General features: G+C 37.9%; 1 protein-coding gene across 9 annotated transcripts in view; it reads right to left on the reverse strand.

Moving 5' to 3' along the window:
• The window catches only part of TENM2 (teneurin transmembrane protein 2), a 1,136,432-nt gene extending 1,119,244 nt beyond the window's left edge, over positions 1-17,188 (reverse strand). For 8 of the 9 annotated variants that reach the window (XM_068697798.1, XM_068697795.1, XM_068697797.1 and 5 more), the window contains exon 1: positions 17,026-17,188. The gene's annotated coding sequence lies outside the window, so the exon portion shown is untranslated. The remainder of the gene's footprint in view (positions 1-17,025) is intronic. The other variant, XM_068697796.1, reaches the window with a different exon arrangement.
• Between the last annotated feature and the right edge of the window lie 1,090 nt (positions 17,189-18,278).

Here is an 18,278-nt window from a genome sequence, read left to right on the forward strand (position 1 = left end):
TTTTACTCAGTAAATCAGCAAACTAACTCATGCCAGTGTTAAATAAATAAATAAATAAAATAAGCCTTAAACTGTTATTTTAAAAGTCACAAAAAAGATCTGCCCTTCTATGATTTCCAGCCATCCTCCCATGTCACATTTACTTAGGGCAGAGAGAGCTAACCTGTCTAAGCAAGGAGGCTTAATGAAACTCCACAATAAATACCTGTTTTTTCTCTTTTTACCTTTACTGTGTGAATTGCATTGTTTCCAAGTCTATGCTTAGATGATTTACAGAAAAAAAAAATACCAAGAAAACAGCTTATTTGTATTAATAGTGAATTAATTGTGAAATCCTCACACTCCCCTCTTCTACCTCTCTGCAGAAAATGTCATGTGTCTTTTAAATTAATGCTTTTGATCTCTCATTTTGCATAGCAACTTTCATTAAGAGGAAAAGCTAGTTTTGTTAGTTTGGGGAAGAAAGTTTAAGGGTCAATCTTTGCACATACAGTTAGCACATTATCTGTAATTATAAAATTTCAAACTATTAACAGAAATTATATATTCAGGAACCTAAAGCTTCTTGATTATCATTCAACATATTGCATATAAACAGTATATACAGTGCCCACATTACTCAGATAACTGTAGCATGATCCATTTGGAAGCAGCACAAAACAGAAATAACAAGAACCTTTGTGAGCCTGAGAGAGGAAATGTCTTTAAAAACTGGGGGAAGTAATTCCTCCCTGTTTGTATAGTTTTTATTTATTAACCTATGTAATAAGGAAAATGGAAGGAGCCATGATAATGTGTGCAACAATTTGAACTATGATGATGAACCACAAAATTGTGTAGTAAGTACATTCAGAGCAACTCCTGACACACTGACAAAATAAAATTTCTGGCTTTGCTACAGAATCGGTTCTCAGATTTCTGAGAAGTAACAGGAATTTCCCACTTCCATGGTCTAGCCAGCTCTTAAGAACAGGCTTGTGTGTACAATATTTTATTCCTAAGCACATACCATTGTTTACCTACCCCACACAGTTTATACACTGATTTTCTGTAATGCTATTGATTTGTATTTGGCAAAATAAAGCATTTGACCTCAATACAGATCGAAACATGTATCTAGAAGTCTGAACATGATACATGTGGATGTGGGGGGAAAAAATTAAATCAAGAAAGCAGAAGAAAACACAGTGAGGGAGAAGCTTGTGTCTAGTAGGTCAAGGAGAAGCATCTAACAGGATGTTAAACACAATAATAATGATATTTTAACTTTTATTAATGATTTTGAAGTACATGCATTTATTTGTACCACTGTTCTGTCCCCCTCTCCTTACTTGGTTCTTTAGTTGCACACCTTATTTCATATCACTGTTTACACTTATGTCTAAAGAGTTAAAATCTTTGTGTAAGTATTTGCTTAATTGTAAGTAATGGTTTAGTCATGTTTAACTAGTTTTTGTTTGTTTGTTTTTGTTTTTGGTTTTTTTTTTAACCTATTCAAAAGGACTACTTAAATCTTAAAAAAAAAAAAAAAATAGCTATTCTTCATTACTAAGAGATCAAATAAGACAGCACTCAAGTTAGAACAAACAAACAAGAAAGCCATCACAACAAACCATCTCCATCCTCTTCTCCCCCTCATAGCCCCACACTTGTGGCAAGGCAACAGCTGGTACTTCATTTTCGGAGGGCTGACTTTGGGCTGCTCAGGACACTAGTTGGTGGAGTCCCTTGGGAGGCGGTTCTAAAAGGCAGAGGGGTCCAGGAAGGCTGGGAGCTCTTCAAGAGGGAAATCCTAATGGCGCAGGAGCGGTCTGTCCCCATGTGCCCAAAGATGAGCCAGCAGGGAAGAAGACCAGCCTGGCTCAACAGAGAATTGTGGCTTGATCTTAGGAGAAAAAAGAGGGTTTATAATCTTTGGAAAAGTGGGCAGGCCACTAGGGAGGACTATAAGGATGTAGCGAGGTTGTGCAGGGACAAAATTAGGAAGGCCAAAGCTCATCTGGAGCTCAATCTGGCTACTGCCGTTAAAGATAACAAAAAACGCTTTTATAAATACATCAACACAAAAAGGAGGACAAAGGAGAATCTCCATCCTTTACTGGATGCAGGGGGAAACCTAGTTACAAGAGATGAGGAAAAGGTGGAGGTACTCAATGCCTTCTTTGCCTCAGTCTTTAGCGGCAAAACCGGTTGCTCTCTGGATACCCAGTACCCTGAGCTGGTGGAAGGGGATGGGGAGCAGGATGTGGCCCTCACCATCCACGAAGAACTGGTTGGTGACCTGCTACGGCACTTGGATGTGCACAAGTCGATGGGGCCGGATGGGATCCACCCAAGGGTACTGAGAGAACTGGCAGAGGTGCTGGCCAAACCACTATCCATCATTTATCAGCAGTCCTGGCTATCGGGTGAGGTCCCAGCTGACTGGCGGCTAGCGAATGTGACGCCCATCTACAAGAAGGGCCGGAGGGCAGACCCGGGGAACTACAGGCCTGTCAGTTTGACCTCAGTACCAGGGAAGCTCATGGAGCAGATCCTCTTGGGAGTCATCATGCGGCACTTGAAGGGCAAGCAGGCGATCAGGCCCAGTCAGCATGGGTTTATGAAAGGCAGATCCTGCTTGACGAACCTGATCTCCTTCTATGACAAAGTGACGCGCTGGGTGGACGAGGGAAAGGCTGTGGATGTGGTCTACCTTGACTTCAGCAAGACTTTTCACACCGTCTCCCACAGCATTCTCCTCAAGAAACTGGCTGCTCTTGGCTTGGACTGGCGCACGCTTCGTTGGGTTAGAAACTGGCTGGATAGCCGGGCCCAAAGAGTCATGGTAAATGGAGTCAAGTCCAGTTGGAGGCCAGTCACTAGTGGCGTCCCCCAGGGCTCGGTGCTGGGGCCGGTCCTCTTTAATATCTTCATCAATGATCTGGACGAGGGCATTGAGTGCACCCTTAGTAAGTTTGCAGATGACACCAAGCTATGCGCATGTGTCGATCTGCTCGAGGGTAGGAAAGCTCTGCAGGAGGATCTGGATAGGCTGCACCGATGGGCTGAGGTCAACTGCATGAAGTTCAACAAGGCCAAGTGCCGGGTCCTGCACCTGGGGCGCAATAACCCCAAGCAGAGCTACAGGCTGGGAGATGAATGGTTGGAGAGCTGCCAGGCAGAGAAGGACCTGGGAGTGATGGTGGACAGTCGGCTGGATATGAGCCAGCAGTGTGCTCAGGTGGCCAAGAAGGCCAACAGCATCCTGGCTTGTATCAGAAGCAGTGTGGCCAGCAGGGCTAGGGAGGTGATCGTCCCCCTGTACTCGGCTCTGGTGAGGCTGCACCTCGAGTACTGTGTTCAGTTTTGGGCCCCTCGCTACAAGAAGGACATGGAGGTGCTTGAGCGGGTCCAGAGAAGGGCGACGAAGCTGGTGAGGGGCCTGGAGAACAAGTCCTATGAGGAGCGGCTGAAGGAGCTGGGCTTGTTCAGCCTGGAGAAGAGGAGGCTCAGGGGTGACCTTATCACTCTCTACAGATACCTTAAAGGAGGCTGTAGTGAGGTGGGGGTTGGCCTGTTCTCCCACGTGCCTGGGGACAAGACGAGGGGAAATGGGCTTAAGTTGTGCCAGGGGAGTTTTAGGTTAGATGTTAGGAATAACTTCTTTACTGAAAGGGTTGTTAGGCACTGGAACAGGCTGCCCAGGGAGGTGGTGGAGTCACCATCCCTGGAAGTCTTTAAAAGACGTTTAGATGTAGAGCTTAGGGATATGGTTTAGTGGGGACTGTTAGTGTTAGGTCAGAGGTTGGACTCGATGATCTTGAGGTCTCTTCCAACCTAGAAATTCTGTGATTCTGTGATTCACACTGCTCGGTGGATCTGGGAATCCTGCCTGCCATGAGTGACTATAAAATATCAGTCAGGTCTACACAGGAGTTGAGGGCCACATAATGTAACATTCAGATCCAGCAAATTTAAAGCCACCACACTCATGTATGAAGTTAAACCAGTCCCTTTCCAAGTCTTCTGAAGTAATCAGAAGACTAGCCACAAGAATACGAGTATGAAGCACTAATATTGAAAACTGAGGAGAGGGATTCAACTAATGCTTTCTCAATCTCTTCCCCTCTTCTCCCCTCCCCCGCCCCTCGAAATATTTGGAAAATAAAGGTCAAGGTTATAATTCTCATAGAAAGGAAAGCAGAATAACAGTGAAAAAGGAGCTTAAGTCCCTTGACTGCATTTCCAATCTAGCTATTTCTTAATACTGTCAACACGAGTAACTAAATTTTTGCTCTACAGTATAACACCCACAAGGGATTCAGATTTGTAATTAAATATCAACAGTATGAAAGAAATACATTACAAATAAAGGTCACTATCCAGGGGAGGAAAGGCAGGCATAATGCACTCCTGAAAATTGTCCTTCAAAACCTGTTATCATAGACGGCAAAAAAAAAAAGGAACAGCTTGTACAGATACAGCTTGAGAGATGAACTTGGAGCCCTCTGAAGTCTCAGTGGTGACACACTGTGCTTTAAGTGTAACAGGATGTACGAGTATATCTATGTTCAAGTGAAGGCAGTGCTGCAATGTGGAACTTGATGCTGAGCTGCAGAACAGTAAATATTTGGGTGCTCAGCATGAAGAAAGTTTTCCCCACACACAGCTAGGAAGAGATGTGTGCTAAAGCCCAGCTGCAATGACAGCTACTGGGTAGGAAGGGAGAAAGGGGGAGATTTGGAAGAAAACCACCACCAAAAACAACAACAAAAAAAAAAGACAGGAATTTTACATTTATTTTCTTTAAACCTGACTTTTTTTTTTTTTTTTTTTTTTGCATTTTGCATTATACTGATAGCTTACCACTGTGATTTTGGCTTAGCTACATTTGTGGATAATCTCAGAGGCAACATTTAAAGGCTGCTTTACACCTTAGCCAGCTATCTTCCCCTTCACCTTTTAGCACTGCACATCAGCTGCAATACCCATCTGCATCTCCAGGCAATTCAGATTTAGTGCTATCACTACTACTATGTTTTCTGGCCCATGTTTGCTTTTGCCTCATAGGAAGGTGCATTATTATTTGAATTTGCCTTTAACTTATAAACAGGTAGTCCCATCACAAGATCTAAAGAAACAGCAAAATATTTACTCTAAACATTTAAGGATAAAGTATTAATGAAATGTTTTCTATACCTTGCATTTTCTCAGGACAGTTCTTAGTTCTTGAGGGGAGTGGGGAATACCAAGCACTATTTTGGGGATCTTCTTAGCTGACATCTGCTTCTATATTTTCAGTTCTTCTTTAAGAGGGAAGTATGTTTTCAGCTAGATTCACTTACATTCTCTTATCTTGTAGGCTTTGTCTTCTCTGAATAAGGTGTTCCAGTTATGACTAAGGAAGTATTTCTTCTGCACCAGCCGAGCGGTAAAGCTATATGGTAGGTTAAAACCATCACTTTCATAAGAAATGGTGCCACTGACTACATGCATCAATGCTTCTGTTGATGCTCCTATCTATCCTACATTAAAAGATGTTTTTTTTCTTTCTTGTAAACCTGAACTAGCATTCATTACCTCGTGCCCCAAACCTTTCCAATTCAGAACATTGAACTTAAAATCATGTCTGGTAGCCACTGAAAAAGATGTGCATACCTACATGTTGTGACTGAAACGCACTATTTCAGAGTAGTACCTTTTAGTTGTAGACATGCTCAAAGCATACACTTTGTTATATTGCACACCCCCAGTTAAATGAATAACACAATGTGTATGCTTAAGGAGATGGAGGTTCACGTCCTAAAGAACCATGTTAATGATACTGTATGTCTTCTCATGCTGTAGACAGCCCACAACGATCCAGAAGGCTGCTCTCTTGACTTTAGCAATACATATGAAAACAGCAGTCAGCTATAGCTTTTCATGGTGATTTAATATAAAGATACTCAATAACAACAACAACAACAAAAATATCCCAACATGATACCTTTTGGGATTTCTTCATTTTAGCTTAGGAAGAACATAACAAAGAACAGTAGTATTAAGTATCACTCATTAATACCCTTAGATGTACAGGCAAATCCTCCTTCAGTTGAGCACAGCTTAGGTAAACGTTAAAGACTGTAGGCCTTTAAGTGTATCTACTAGTCTATATAGGCAGGCCATATCAAACAGTTGGGAGGTATGTTTTTTATAAAAACAGAAGTAGAAGGATAAAAGGATGCATAGAACATATTCTATGGACAGGAAGGAGTTTAGAATTATTACACTATATAAAACAGTACATGTACACGATAATTTACCTCCAGGTGGACCTTGTTTGCAAAGGACAGTAAGGGAAAAGGAAAGTCCATGGAAAGCACTGTCTCACATCAAATGTTAAATTCTGTGAGCACACTAGGGAAAACATTTTGTCATATATGTACTTGCTATCAATTTGTGCATGACCGTCTCTTAGAAACAGACCAAAGTAATGCAAACACCAGGGAAGGGCGTTGCTTGGGAACAGAGATACTCATTCAGCATATCTTAATAGAAATGTGAACCCCCCCCACTCGGGCTGGTATGGATATTTAATATTTCAGAAAACAAACAAGCACATTTGTGCTCAAAGATGTGTTCTTTTCTCTATTCCTAAGACATTAAACTGAACACAATTTTAAGAAATTTTCATGTCCTAAACCAATACAAAGCTTTAGCATATTTAGAACTTCCTTTTGAGACAAAAGAATAAGTATCAGTGGGTCATGATTTGGTAATTGTCTTGTTGGATGCTGGAAAATGTAAAATATTCAACACATGGTTGAGGAATCTGCAGGATAGCAGAGCTTTTTGAAACATTAGGCTTTACTGAAAACAAGTTATAGTACCTTAAAATAAATCAGACTTGCATTTCTTTATTGCTGCATGAATTTGAGTTAGTACGTAGCATGACAACTTGTATAGTCAGAACAAGTGATAAATCATTCACAGAAACAGTATTTAGAAGCAAAAAAGAGGGTTTATGACATGTACATGTTTATATTTGCAAGCTTAGTAAATAGCCATTGAGGTACTTTCCTATTGCCAGGAATTCCTCACAGATTCTAGGAAGTTATCCATCCACAGAAGTACAGGCTGCCTTCATCATTCTTTGAACTAAACAAAACAACAAAAACCACCTTATACCTTCTGAAAGATTAGTGGAATATTGGCATATACAGGTAAGTATAAACTTGCCTTGGCTTTGGCTGCTGTCTGGTTGTAAAATTGGCTTGCAGAAAAGAGCAGCAAGCCAGCATAAGAGCTCCCATTTAATAAGAACTAAGATTAAAAGCAATTACATACCCAAACCTCCACCCCTTTAAAAACAATAAGAAAAATCTAGTTCAAGTGCTCATATTTTCAAGAACAGCTTTCCAAGACTGACACTAGCGAAAGAAAATACCTTTCACAGAGTAACTGATACTGTTAAAAAAATATATATTTTTTTTAAAACAGAGGTCCAAGAACAGGTTGATTTCAGGTTAGAGCCTTTTCATGCTGTCTGAGAGCCTTATTTGCAGGTATTTCTGTGGTAGGGTTTACAACATGAAATGCTTCTCCAGCTACATCACGTAAATAAAATACACTGTGAAAGAACATCATTTCTCATTACATTAGTAAACTTAACATGGTGATTACAAATGATTGTATTTTACATGAAACAGAATATTTTGGGAATATTCCCTGTTGAGACATCAATAGAAAAAGAAATCTGCCATTTAAGTGTAACTTTGTCATGATAGCATCTCTCACTATGAAATGAGTAAGTTAAATCACTTGAAAATGCTACAAAAGAAAGAAAACTCTAAACTAAACACCATTCATAATGATACAAAGCAAAGCAAATGATGTGTTCCCTTTGATATAGGAAAACATTTACAGCATTATCTTTCATTAAAGAGAAAAAACTGTCAGATACTCTTCTGTCAGGATGATAGCTCTTTCCCCATGTTACAATGTGCTGTTCAAATAATATTGTGTGTTTGTACTGGAAATTTAAGTCAACTACATGCTGGTGTGTCCCCTCTTAGCTAGGTAAATGGAGTTCAACTCACATTTTTTCCAGCAACCACCAGGCATGGAGGCTATTGCAACACCCTAAGGCATATTTGTAGTTACTTTCCAATTAGCTAAGAAAAGCTACTGAAGAGATTCAGAATTGAGTTACTAAACATTTTAGGTAGCTAAGTGTGCCAAAGGACCCATTTTAGGTGCCTACTCTCCAGCTGCTGCTGCTCCATAAGGCACTTATCCTGGTTTATATCCAATAGCCTTACGTAGGAATCTTGGATACCCTGTGGTATCTCAAGTTGCACGAGCTGTACAGGCATAAAAATCCCTCCCTCTTCTTTCATATAGAAAAACTCATCCTGGTAGCAGCCTCCGATAAAGGCAATAATTACAGGTGACAGTAAGTGACCCCGGCATAAGACTGATGAGTTAGCACTTCATTGTATAGGCCGTGATTTCTTTGCTATAGAAGCCACTCAACTTCTTTAACGAGCAACTGCTGTTTCCTCTAACTATATCGGTTGCTCAAATACAAAATATATCATCTTTAAAAGTCAGGCATCTTTTTTAAAGTAAAGCATATAAGCCAACAGCTTGCATGACCTAAATTATCTTTTCAGTCCTTCTTGGAATCTCTATATCAAGTCTTTAAAACTCTTCCCATATCTATCCATAACACTATACACTCTATGCCACACTTCTTAAGAGATTCCTACCAAATGTTTTCTCTTGTTTTAGAAAAAAAACAAGAACAACAAAAAACAGACAGTGTTGCAGCTTTTTACTGCGTGCCTGCAAGATATATTGTTGCCTAATTAGATTCAGGGCTTTTAGAACTCTTTGCACTGATGTACAAAGCAGTCAGAGCTGAAATGAAGTTCTATTTTTTCACTCTACCCTTGATTTTTATCCTTGACCATTAATTTTAGCAAGTTACTTCACCCCTTTGTAACAGATCTCTGAGAGCCGGTATAGGAACTTTTCGTAATGCTTTTTACGTAAAACCTTAAAAAAATACTATTGCTAATAGTACATTACATATATAAAAGGAATCAAAACTGTGTAACACAGATTTGGTTTTTTGTTTTAATTTCACAATGATCTTTTTTATTTCATCCCATGTTTTTAGATAAAAAAAAATAAATAAAAATCAGTTCTTCCAGATTCACGGGGTATAATAATGCATATATTAAAACAAACAAACAAACAAACAAACACGAAAAAAAGAGATTCTCTTAATCTAACTTGGTAATCTGACTTCCATTTCAGCCCATTAACAAACTACTTCATGAACTATTTTGCCTTCTTTTGTGTTTGTTAGAAGGGGTATGCTAGGTCTGTCTCAGAAATAAATACTTAAAAAAAAAAAAAAAAAAGATATTTAATTGCTTGGAATATTCAAGGCATCTGACAAATAAATTCAGATGATATCAAAGCTTTATCAAAACAACAACAATAAAAGAAGTATCTCTTGCATTTCTGATAAAGCCATATTCCTCAGACAAAAACTCAATTTTCACCAAGAAATGTTCTCCCAATGTTCCTTGTTGGGAACAATATATCATAGAAGTAGTAATGAAACTTAACTAAAATTTCAAGACTCTCAAGCTACTTCTTGTTGCCTGGTCAGCAATAATGGCTGTATACACACCTGCTACTAAACTAGGTATATGAGTTTCACTAAATTCTGAACTGACTTGTTTAGTGGTGGGGATTTCTTTTGTTTTTGACTCCCAAACAAGTATTCTTTGCACTTCATTTTTTAATGTGACTAAAATACTTAATGCAATATGGATATAAGCAATTACGTGCTTATGTTGTTTAGTGGTTGACAGTGAGAACCTTTCCTCTGGTCCTTTATATTAAATCCAGATTTTGCTGAGAGTTACTATAGCTGCAAGCCATTATTTCCAAGTCAAGCAATGACTAGAGTAATGATCTGTGTTAACTTGACCAGTAAGAGCTCTTCTGACTAGGCTGCAGTTAAAGAGTATCATCACTGAATTTAACTTAATCAACTGTGGTAAATAAGTGTGAATCATTACAATCGTCAATCTGTGATTGTAGCACCTTTCAACGGTATATATGAAAGACTCTAAATTATGACTAACCATTATTGCCTACTTGTTCACAAAAACAACTCCAGCTAATACATGAACTGCACCCCATTACTACTCTTTCTTCCAAGCACTATTAGTTTTTTTTCATTACACTGCATTTCCAAGGAGCCTGCAAGTGCCTAGACCCCATAAAATCTACAAAATATCTTTACCCAATGATGGTAGGCTATGGTCTGAGTATTTTTTTTATTTTTATTATTTTACACTTTTTTTTTTTTTTTGCTTTTAGAATAGAGGTCCTTGCTGAGTGAGCTTAGATCCTCCAATTCTACTTAGCCATGCAAATACATGTCTTTGCTCACCAGGCAGTGAGAAACATCTTGGAGAGTCTTGACATTTAAGATAAGTTTCTACATTCTTCTTACAATTCTTCTTGCAATGTCTTTTGCATCCTACATTTTCCCAACATGTTGGGAAAACTGCAAAAAGTGAAGCTGTAATGTTTACAGGACAAAGTTATGCCTTTGGATGTTCTTATACCACACAGCAACAGTTAGCTCATAGGTATTTTGTTGTGTTGCTTTTAAGCAAACAAACCTGTCCATTGATTGAAACTTTTTAGAACAATTATCTTTCTTGTAACATTCATGTCAGCACTTCACACCAATTGGCTAAATTAATAATTTAGTAAATAGCAACACAGTTGTTTATTTTATAACTACAAGAAGAAAAACAGCCAAAAAAAAAAAAATCAGAAACTGAGGGGCAGAAATCTCACATCAGACCCACGGTCTTGTACAAAGGAGTTCAGCTGAATATTGAAGTTGGTGCCATGCCAACGTAATCCTCCATTTTGTTTGCATACACTCTTTTTAAAGCTTTGAAAGGAAAATAATAAGGATACAGAGGCTCATATGTACTTTAGAGAAGACCGAATAAAACAGAAGTATTGCTTAGTGATAGATGACATTAGTTAATACAATGTCATCATTTGATTAAAATCAGTTCAGAAAAAAGGCATTTACAGAATGCTTCCTGTTCATACAGAAGTAGCAATGTCATATTGACTGTATTATATTCAGAACATACCTGCAGATGGCTTTTTGCCATGATTTTTCAAGTTTTAATTTCAAAAGAGAAAGGACAGTTACTAGGAATTAAAACAAAGTTGGCCCACACAATAAAGCATCAGAAGACTACATTGAAATTCAAGCATTCTTTATTGATAAACAGCCTTCAGATCCATTTCCATCTGTGTTTTTTTTTTTGCTTGTTTGTTTTTTTAAATGGTCAAATTAAGTACTTTAAGAGAAAAAGCAAATCTAATTAGAAGAGCAGATAAGACATTTCTAAGTAACGTCCTAATCGTGTCTTTTTCCAACAATATGTTTTTTCAACTTCACGATACAGTATTTCCTCCCATAAATAATTTACAGTAGCCACAGTAAGCCAGTTTCAAGTCTATGTGGTACAGAGGTAAAATTAGCTCCAAAATGAGGGACATCTCTCACAATGAATGACAGTCGAGAAGTTTGCCCTGAAGTGATTTGGATTTCTAAGTTATCTCCCAGGGGTTAGAACTTATCTGTTCTAGTTACATGCATGTGTGTTGGGATTTGGCATGGACTATATATGTCTTATTCTATGGAATCCTGGCCCTAAAAGTGTTTGCTCATAGCATCCAATAAAGTTCCCAAGTGTTACATGTGTACACTGAACAAGTAGTAAATACCAGCAATAATAAGACATATAATTGCTGATTTTTTTCTTCAGGAATGACAGAGGTTCAGGCCTATTACTAACCAAATCCAACTATAAGGAGAAATTTAATAATGGTACACTACCTCATCTGACAAAAACAGAAAAAGCCTACCCTACAAAATATTCACCAGTCATACATATTGTATTTGATGACTCTTGCAGCCTAAATGGATCCATGTCTATTTTCAGTGACTAATTTTCTAGCATTAATGCCTGTCACATACAAGTTCTTTTTCTCCAAAATAATGCAGTGGTACTTGTATGTGTGGGGAGTAGCATACCTGTGCCACTGTGAATGCTTTTTAGAACTCTTCTGTTATCTGAGGATGAACTGATAGCAAATATGCTAAAAGATCTCACTGGGGCGTGTGAGGAAGTGATACTTCAGTTGTTGGCAGGCAGCTGAACACCATACAGCCCTTCCTCTCTCCCCCCAGTGGGCTGGGGAGAGTATCAGAAAAAAAGACAAAAAAAAAAAAAAAAGGTAAAAATTGGGGGGTTGGGATAAAAACAGTTCAATAAGCAGAAAAGGAAGGGAAAATTATAATCTGTACACACGCAAAGCAAGTGGTACACAATGCACTTGCTCACTTCTCCCCCCCATCCCCACCCCCACCCCCAAGCTGTTATTGCCAGCACAAGGAGCTGCAATGGCCTTAACTCTGGGGGACACTACTCCACAACAACCAAAAAACATTGGTGTGTTATCAGGACTATGTTTCTCTGAAAGCCAAAACAGGGCACACACCAGTCCCTATGAAGAAAATTAATCACTTCAGCCCAAATCAGGACACTGGTCTCCCAGAGTTTTTTTGTTAGTATTAAAGAGGAAGGGAGAATAACATTATTAGTTTTTCTGCATTGCTATTAAGCTGTTTGGAAGTCCTAAGAACACCCATGAAACAGTTTATCACTTTCAGTAAGAAAAAGGAGCAGGGACAAAAGGTAACCCCATAGCTTCTTCTTTAGCTCAGAAGCTGACACTACAGAATGAGGGAATGAAAATCTGTCTGTTGACTTACATAATCATCATGCAAGTCTCCTGTTTTTAAGAAGAGTCACTACTTCCAATTACGGTATTTCTTGATAATTAAGGGACTTTATTGTAATTCTTGTATCTTTCTAATATGTACATTAATGAGGTTAGCTCTTTAGAGACAAGCTTTACCATTTAAAATCTACAAGATTCTGAGCCTCTTTTCTTATCCTAAGGAATTTTGAAGCACATAGTTACATAGTATCTGTTAATCAGAAGATCCTTCAAGGTACAAGACTACGGTCCTTCAAAGACATAAAATAGACACTAAATCTCAAAAAAGCCCTAGAAAACCACTTGCTTTTGATGTTAACAAACCACCAGTATGATATTCAGAATGCTGCTGGTTTCCATAATGTTTTGTTAAACCAAAAGCTAAACATGAAGTCATTATGCATATATCTAGCTGATGAGCTTCAAGCATGAAGATATTTTTCAATGACTAATTTATGTGAATTGGTTTGTAATGATGCTCAGTAATTCAAACCCAAATTTCAGGGCATTGGTAGCCTGACAAGTTGCCTTTGACAAAATCCAAGTCTTTTTTGAAATGGCTTTGAATGGTTGACATAAATCTTATCCCAAAAGTATCAAAGCAATTTTCACATGAAAGTGTAAAACAGCAACAAAGAGAACTTCAAAAACAGGATGGAATCAAATACAAATCTTTCATTTCCAATTGCAAAACTCATTTCTTTAAGTTAGCTTTTCCTAAATAATTCAAACATATACAAAAGTGCCAGCTGAACTCTACATACAAGGTTCCTACTAACTGATGTTTATTTTTTCTGCAATCTGCAAGAGTGACAGCGTAGCAGTTATTTCTGTTTTAAATATTTGAGGGGTTCTTACACATAATAGCAGACCTAGCTATAAAACCAAGAAAGACAAGATCATTTCAAACTGAATTGTTAGCTGCATGCTTCTTATTTGTAAAGGACTTCTTAATTATGGTTTTGTGACCCAAATTACCCTTTCTCCCCCCTCCACAATCTAAGTAGCTGGGCAATTAGGTTAACAGTCATGCTACCTGGGTATAAGAACATCAAGAAATATCTCTGTTCCTGTTGCATATTATTACTATGTTTGCGATATGTTTGGTAATGAGAAAAATAAATAGGAGAAGCATATGATTATTTCTGTAGTTTAACTTGCAGTTTTCTAAAACCTGTAATGTACAGGATCTCAAAGAGAAAAACGTGTTACTGAATCTAAAAAATCAAAACACATGAAAGTCTTTTAATACAAGGCACAATCAGACATGTTGAATTCAAGTGTCTGTCAACTGAATCTTACACATATTTCCTTTTTGTCTACTTAGCATCATTGGATGCAATAACGGAGAGAATGCATCAGCTCAAAACAACTCCATTTTTCCCAATGTGTTCTGTGACACTTGCTCTAAGGCAAGACAGCTCAGCACAGTTTGCAGAAAAGTGTAAACAAAAAATCCCACAAAACCCTGAAATTTAAATGATAATCCAGTCCCTTTCAAAGCTCCTCAAGACCAAACTACCAACACTACTAAAGAGCAACAGCTCTTTACACAAGACTAAAGCATATCCCCCTGTGCCTAGCATATATAAACCACACAACTGAAACCATCTTCGCACATTTTCATAATTTCTAATCTATATGAATGTTGAAGACTCCAAAACCAAGATGAAAGTTTACTGACTTCAAGGGGTGTAAGCCTTCTACTTCAAATTCGTTTTACAATTCTGCAGGGTTCTCAGCTCTCTGTTTATGCAAGTTTGTTCCCAGAGGAAAAACCGGAATGAAGTCCCACAACAAATACACACTATAAAAGCAGTAGCAATCCTAGTACAACGGCCTCCTGTCTAAGGGAACGCAACACATTAATCAAATCAACAAGTATTTACTGTCTAGACATTTACTATGCACTGTTTTGTAGTTTCAGGGCCTAGGCCACTTATTCTGGGCTGCACTCTGAAACCAAACCTGGTGCCACTGGCAGGGGATCAATGATGTCATTACACACAAACCACACACAAAAAATCCAGCTCTGTAGAAAAAGGAAAAAAAAAAAAAAAAAGAAATACTTTCTGTTTCTTCTTTTGGGAGCCTTGCATAATTCACTTCTCTACCCACTCTCTTCCAGTAGCTTATCATTCTGTAGATGATCAGAGGTGACAGCACTAGTCATCCCTTTTCCAAATTGCAGTCTCGGCCTAATAAGTCATCCTATGTATGGAAACCCTGCCATACCATACCTCATTCCTGTTTCTTACCTATGAAGCTTTTTCAGCTCCAGTACCCACTCTCCAAGTCCAGGTGACCAAACTCACATAGAGTACCTGAGATGTAGACAAGCCCTGGATTATGCAGAGTTACATTATCCTTTACTGCTTTCCTAATGGTCAACCAGCACTTGATTTTTTTATTATTTTTTCTTTCACTCCTATTCAGCCCTGATCTGGCTTTTTTTATGGAACCACTTATTATTACAGTTCTAGAGCATAATACTGGACTTTCTTCCTCTTAGTTCATTAGTTAGTGCTCCCCCTTACTACCTGGAAGAAGCTGTAAAACTTTACTCACTGTTCAGACCCCCTTCCATGTTATTTATAAGTGTGCTCATACCGGTGTTGTACAGCACAAGCCCATTGGTAAGCTTGACCAATTTTAAGAACAACCTATTGTAAGGACTGAATGATAAGAAACACCCATTTATTCCTATTCTGCATTCCCTATCATTTAACAGTTATTTAAACATCTATGACCTTCCTCCTCTAATGCCCTGGCAGCTCATTTTAAAAGTTCTGTGAGAAATTTTGTCAAAGCCTTTAGAAAACCTACGCAGAATATGAAATCATAGTGCATTAGTTGTCTCCTCCCATGCCAAAGCTAAGAATAGTATATCATACGTCATTCATTGAGGTGTCTGCTGCGTATCTAAACTCTCCTGGAATACCTAGTAATTGTTATAATTTAGCTGAATTCTCAGGGAAAGAATAATCAGTCCTCTGAAAGACATTGATATTTTGTTGTTGTTGTTGTTTAAAGATATTCAAACAATCCTGCTTATGCTCTTGTTATTTCCCTTTCTTACATTCAATAGCAAAAGACAGAAGGGCATGGTACATGACATAGGCAGAAGGAGACAGTGTGTCTTTCTGCTTCTGGGAGTAGGATAATTGAATTACAGAATGGCTACTTAAAGAGGTTCCCCAGTTGCTATTGCTACACAGTTAACTCTGATCTCCAGAAGCAGAGATGGAGCTGGGACACAAACCAAAGGCACTGAAGTGCAGTACTTCATATACACTTTTATAACTGTTATAGCTATTTTTAATTTACATTACTGTATGCATTATCCTTTCATGACTGAAACCAAGAAAATAATTGGCAGGTGACAGAGTCTTTCTTTGAACCCTCAATGAAAACATCAGGTGTCCATGGTTTGGCTATTAGCTTTGAAGTCATTTCAGGTCTGTAAAACACAGTTAGTTCATTAAAATGTAATTAAGCGATGCCAATTCAGAAAGGGTAAAATGCTATTCTTAGTTCATTCTCACGTTGAATTAGAGATCTTAGACTGGGTATTATGCATATATCTTTATTACAGAAAAGTAAGAAGCATAATTTTTAAAAAATAAAAAAGGTGATTCAAGATACTTAATAATCTCTATCTACCAATTTAAATACAATTCCTTACCTCTCACTTAAACTTGTAAAAGTTCTAAAATTTGCTCATTGAAGCCTTCTTACATTCCTAAGAGTGCTACTTTTTTTTTTCTTTGCAAAGTTTAAACATGTTTTTTGGGAAAAAATGTTATAAGATGTCAATGAAGGAATCTACCAAAGCTTGTATTTCTCATATACACATTATCAGTATGTAAGTACACATACACAAGTTCAACATATCTAAATTTCCAATATACACAAACTTCAGAAAACATTCTCCAATTCATATTCTCAGCTAACCAGCAGCCAGTATGTTTTGACAGTTAAACTTTCCCATAAGTTTCAGCACAATCTTTGTAATTAAGCAGTATAAAGTTAATTCTGTTGAGAAAAGCTACTGGGCCATAGCCTTTTCGAAGAGGCTACCACCATCGTTCCCAAAGCATTGCTCACTACATACGAGCTAAAAACCCCATAACAACATTGCGATCAGGCACTTACCCCATACTCCAACACGTAGGTAGCCTTTCTGGTGCAGTGGCTTCTTACTGCTAGGAAGAACAGCCAGACCTGTAACAAGACTGTTTGTTATCCATGTGAAAGCACAGGACTTCACACGTGCACACATGACATACCCCACACAAGTTAAAATTTCTGTTCAAACTTGTAGCAATATCAACCCCTCCAATGTATTAATCACAATCTCTCATATAATGCAGCTGCAAAAGGCAGCAAAGCCTTAACAATTAGCTTTTAGGTTTTCCACCACTAACAAGTCCTTTACAGCTGTATTCAATAACTTTTGGGTGTGGAGACAGGACTCTGCTTAAATAATGCCAACCATATTTTACAGTTAACTCCTCTATTGCTTATCCATTGATATCTATCTGTAATATTAACAATAAGACAAATTTTCCTTCCAGTACAGGTTTAACATCACATGGTCTCATCCTGAATACTTACTTCAATTGCATTAACAAACACTGAATAAGATTTTAATTTTAGAAGTATAATACAAATAGCATGCTTCAGCATCCTTCTACCACACAGTTTACTCCACACAATCACACACAATTATCTCAGAAATACTGTTTCAGAACTTAGATCAAGTTTCCCAAGTTAGCTTTTAAAGTTGGCTTACTTAAAAAAAAAAAACAAAAAAGAAAACAGGAGTAATTCAAGTAAATATGCAAGTACTTATTTGGACCTGGATTTCAAAACTGCAGAGAGGTCTATAGATTTACCTCTGCTTGATCAGAGTTGGAGGCCTTATGCCTCTAGTTTTTCCAATTTAAGAACTATGCAGTGACAGCTATTTTGTACTGGATACTAAATCTAAATGGTCAAATTAAAAAAACATCTTTCCTAGAAGTACTGAAGAGGATATAGTCAACATGCAGCTGTATCTTTGTGTTTTGTACTTATAAACTGGCAGCAGTTTGTAATCCAGGTACAAATACAAAGAATACGTAGAACATTAAAGGTCTTCAGATTTTCACATACTTAATAAACGCCCTTCTTCCTCAAAAAGACAAGAAAAAAAAAAATGAAAAAAGAAAAAAAAAGTTCTGGAGTACAGGAGTGCCGAGGAAATTAAAGGAAGACAGGATTTTCTTTAAAATAAATAAATAAATAAGTAAAATGCAGACACCATGCTAACACAACTCTATTTCTGCATCTGGCTGGCAGTTAAAACCCCATGACCTTCTGTTTGATTTTAGTCATAGGCTTTCATCTCTCGAAGCAACATGGCA

Source organism: Anas acuta, chromosome 14, assembly GCF_963932015.1.
Source record: "Anas acuta chromosome 14, bAnaAcu1.1, whole genome shotgun sequence".
In the NCBI taxonomy this organism is placed as follows: Eukaryota; Metazoa; Chordata; class Aves; order Anseriformes; family Anatidae; genus Anas; species Anas acuta.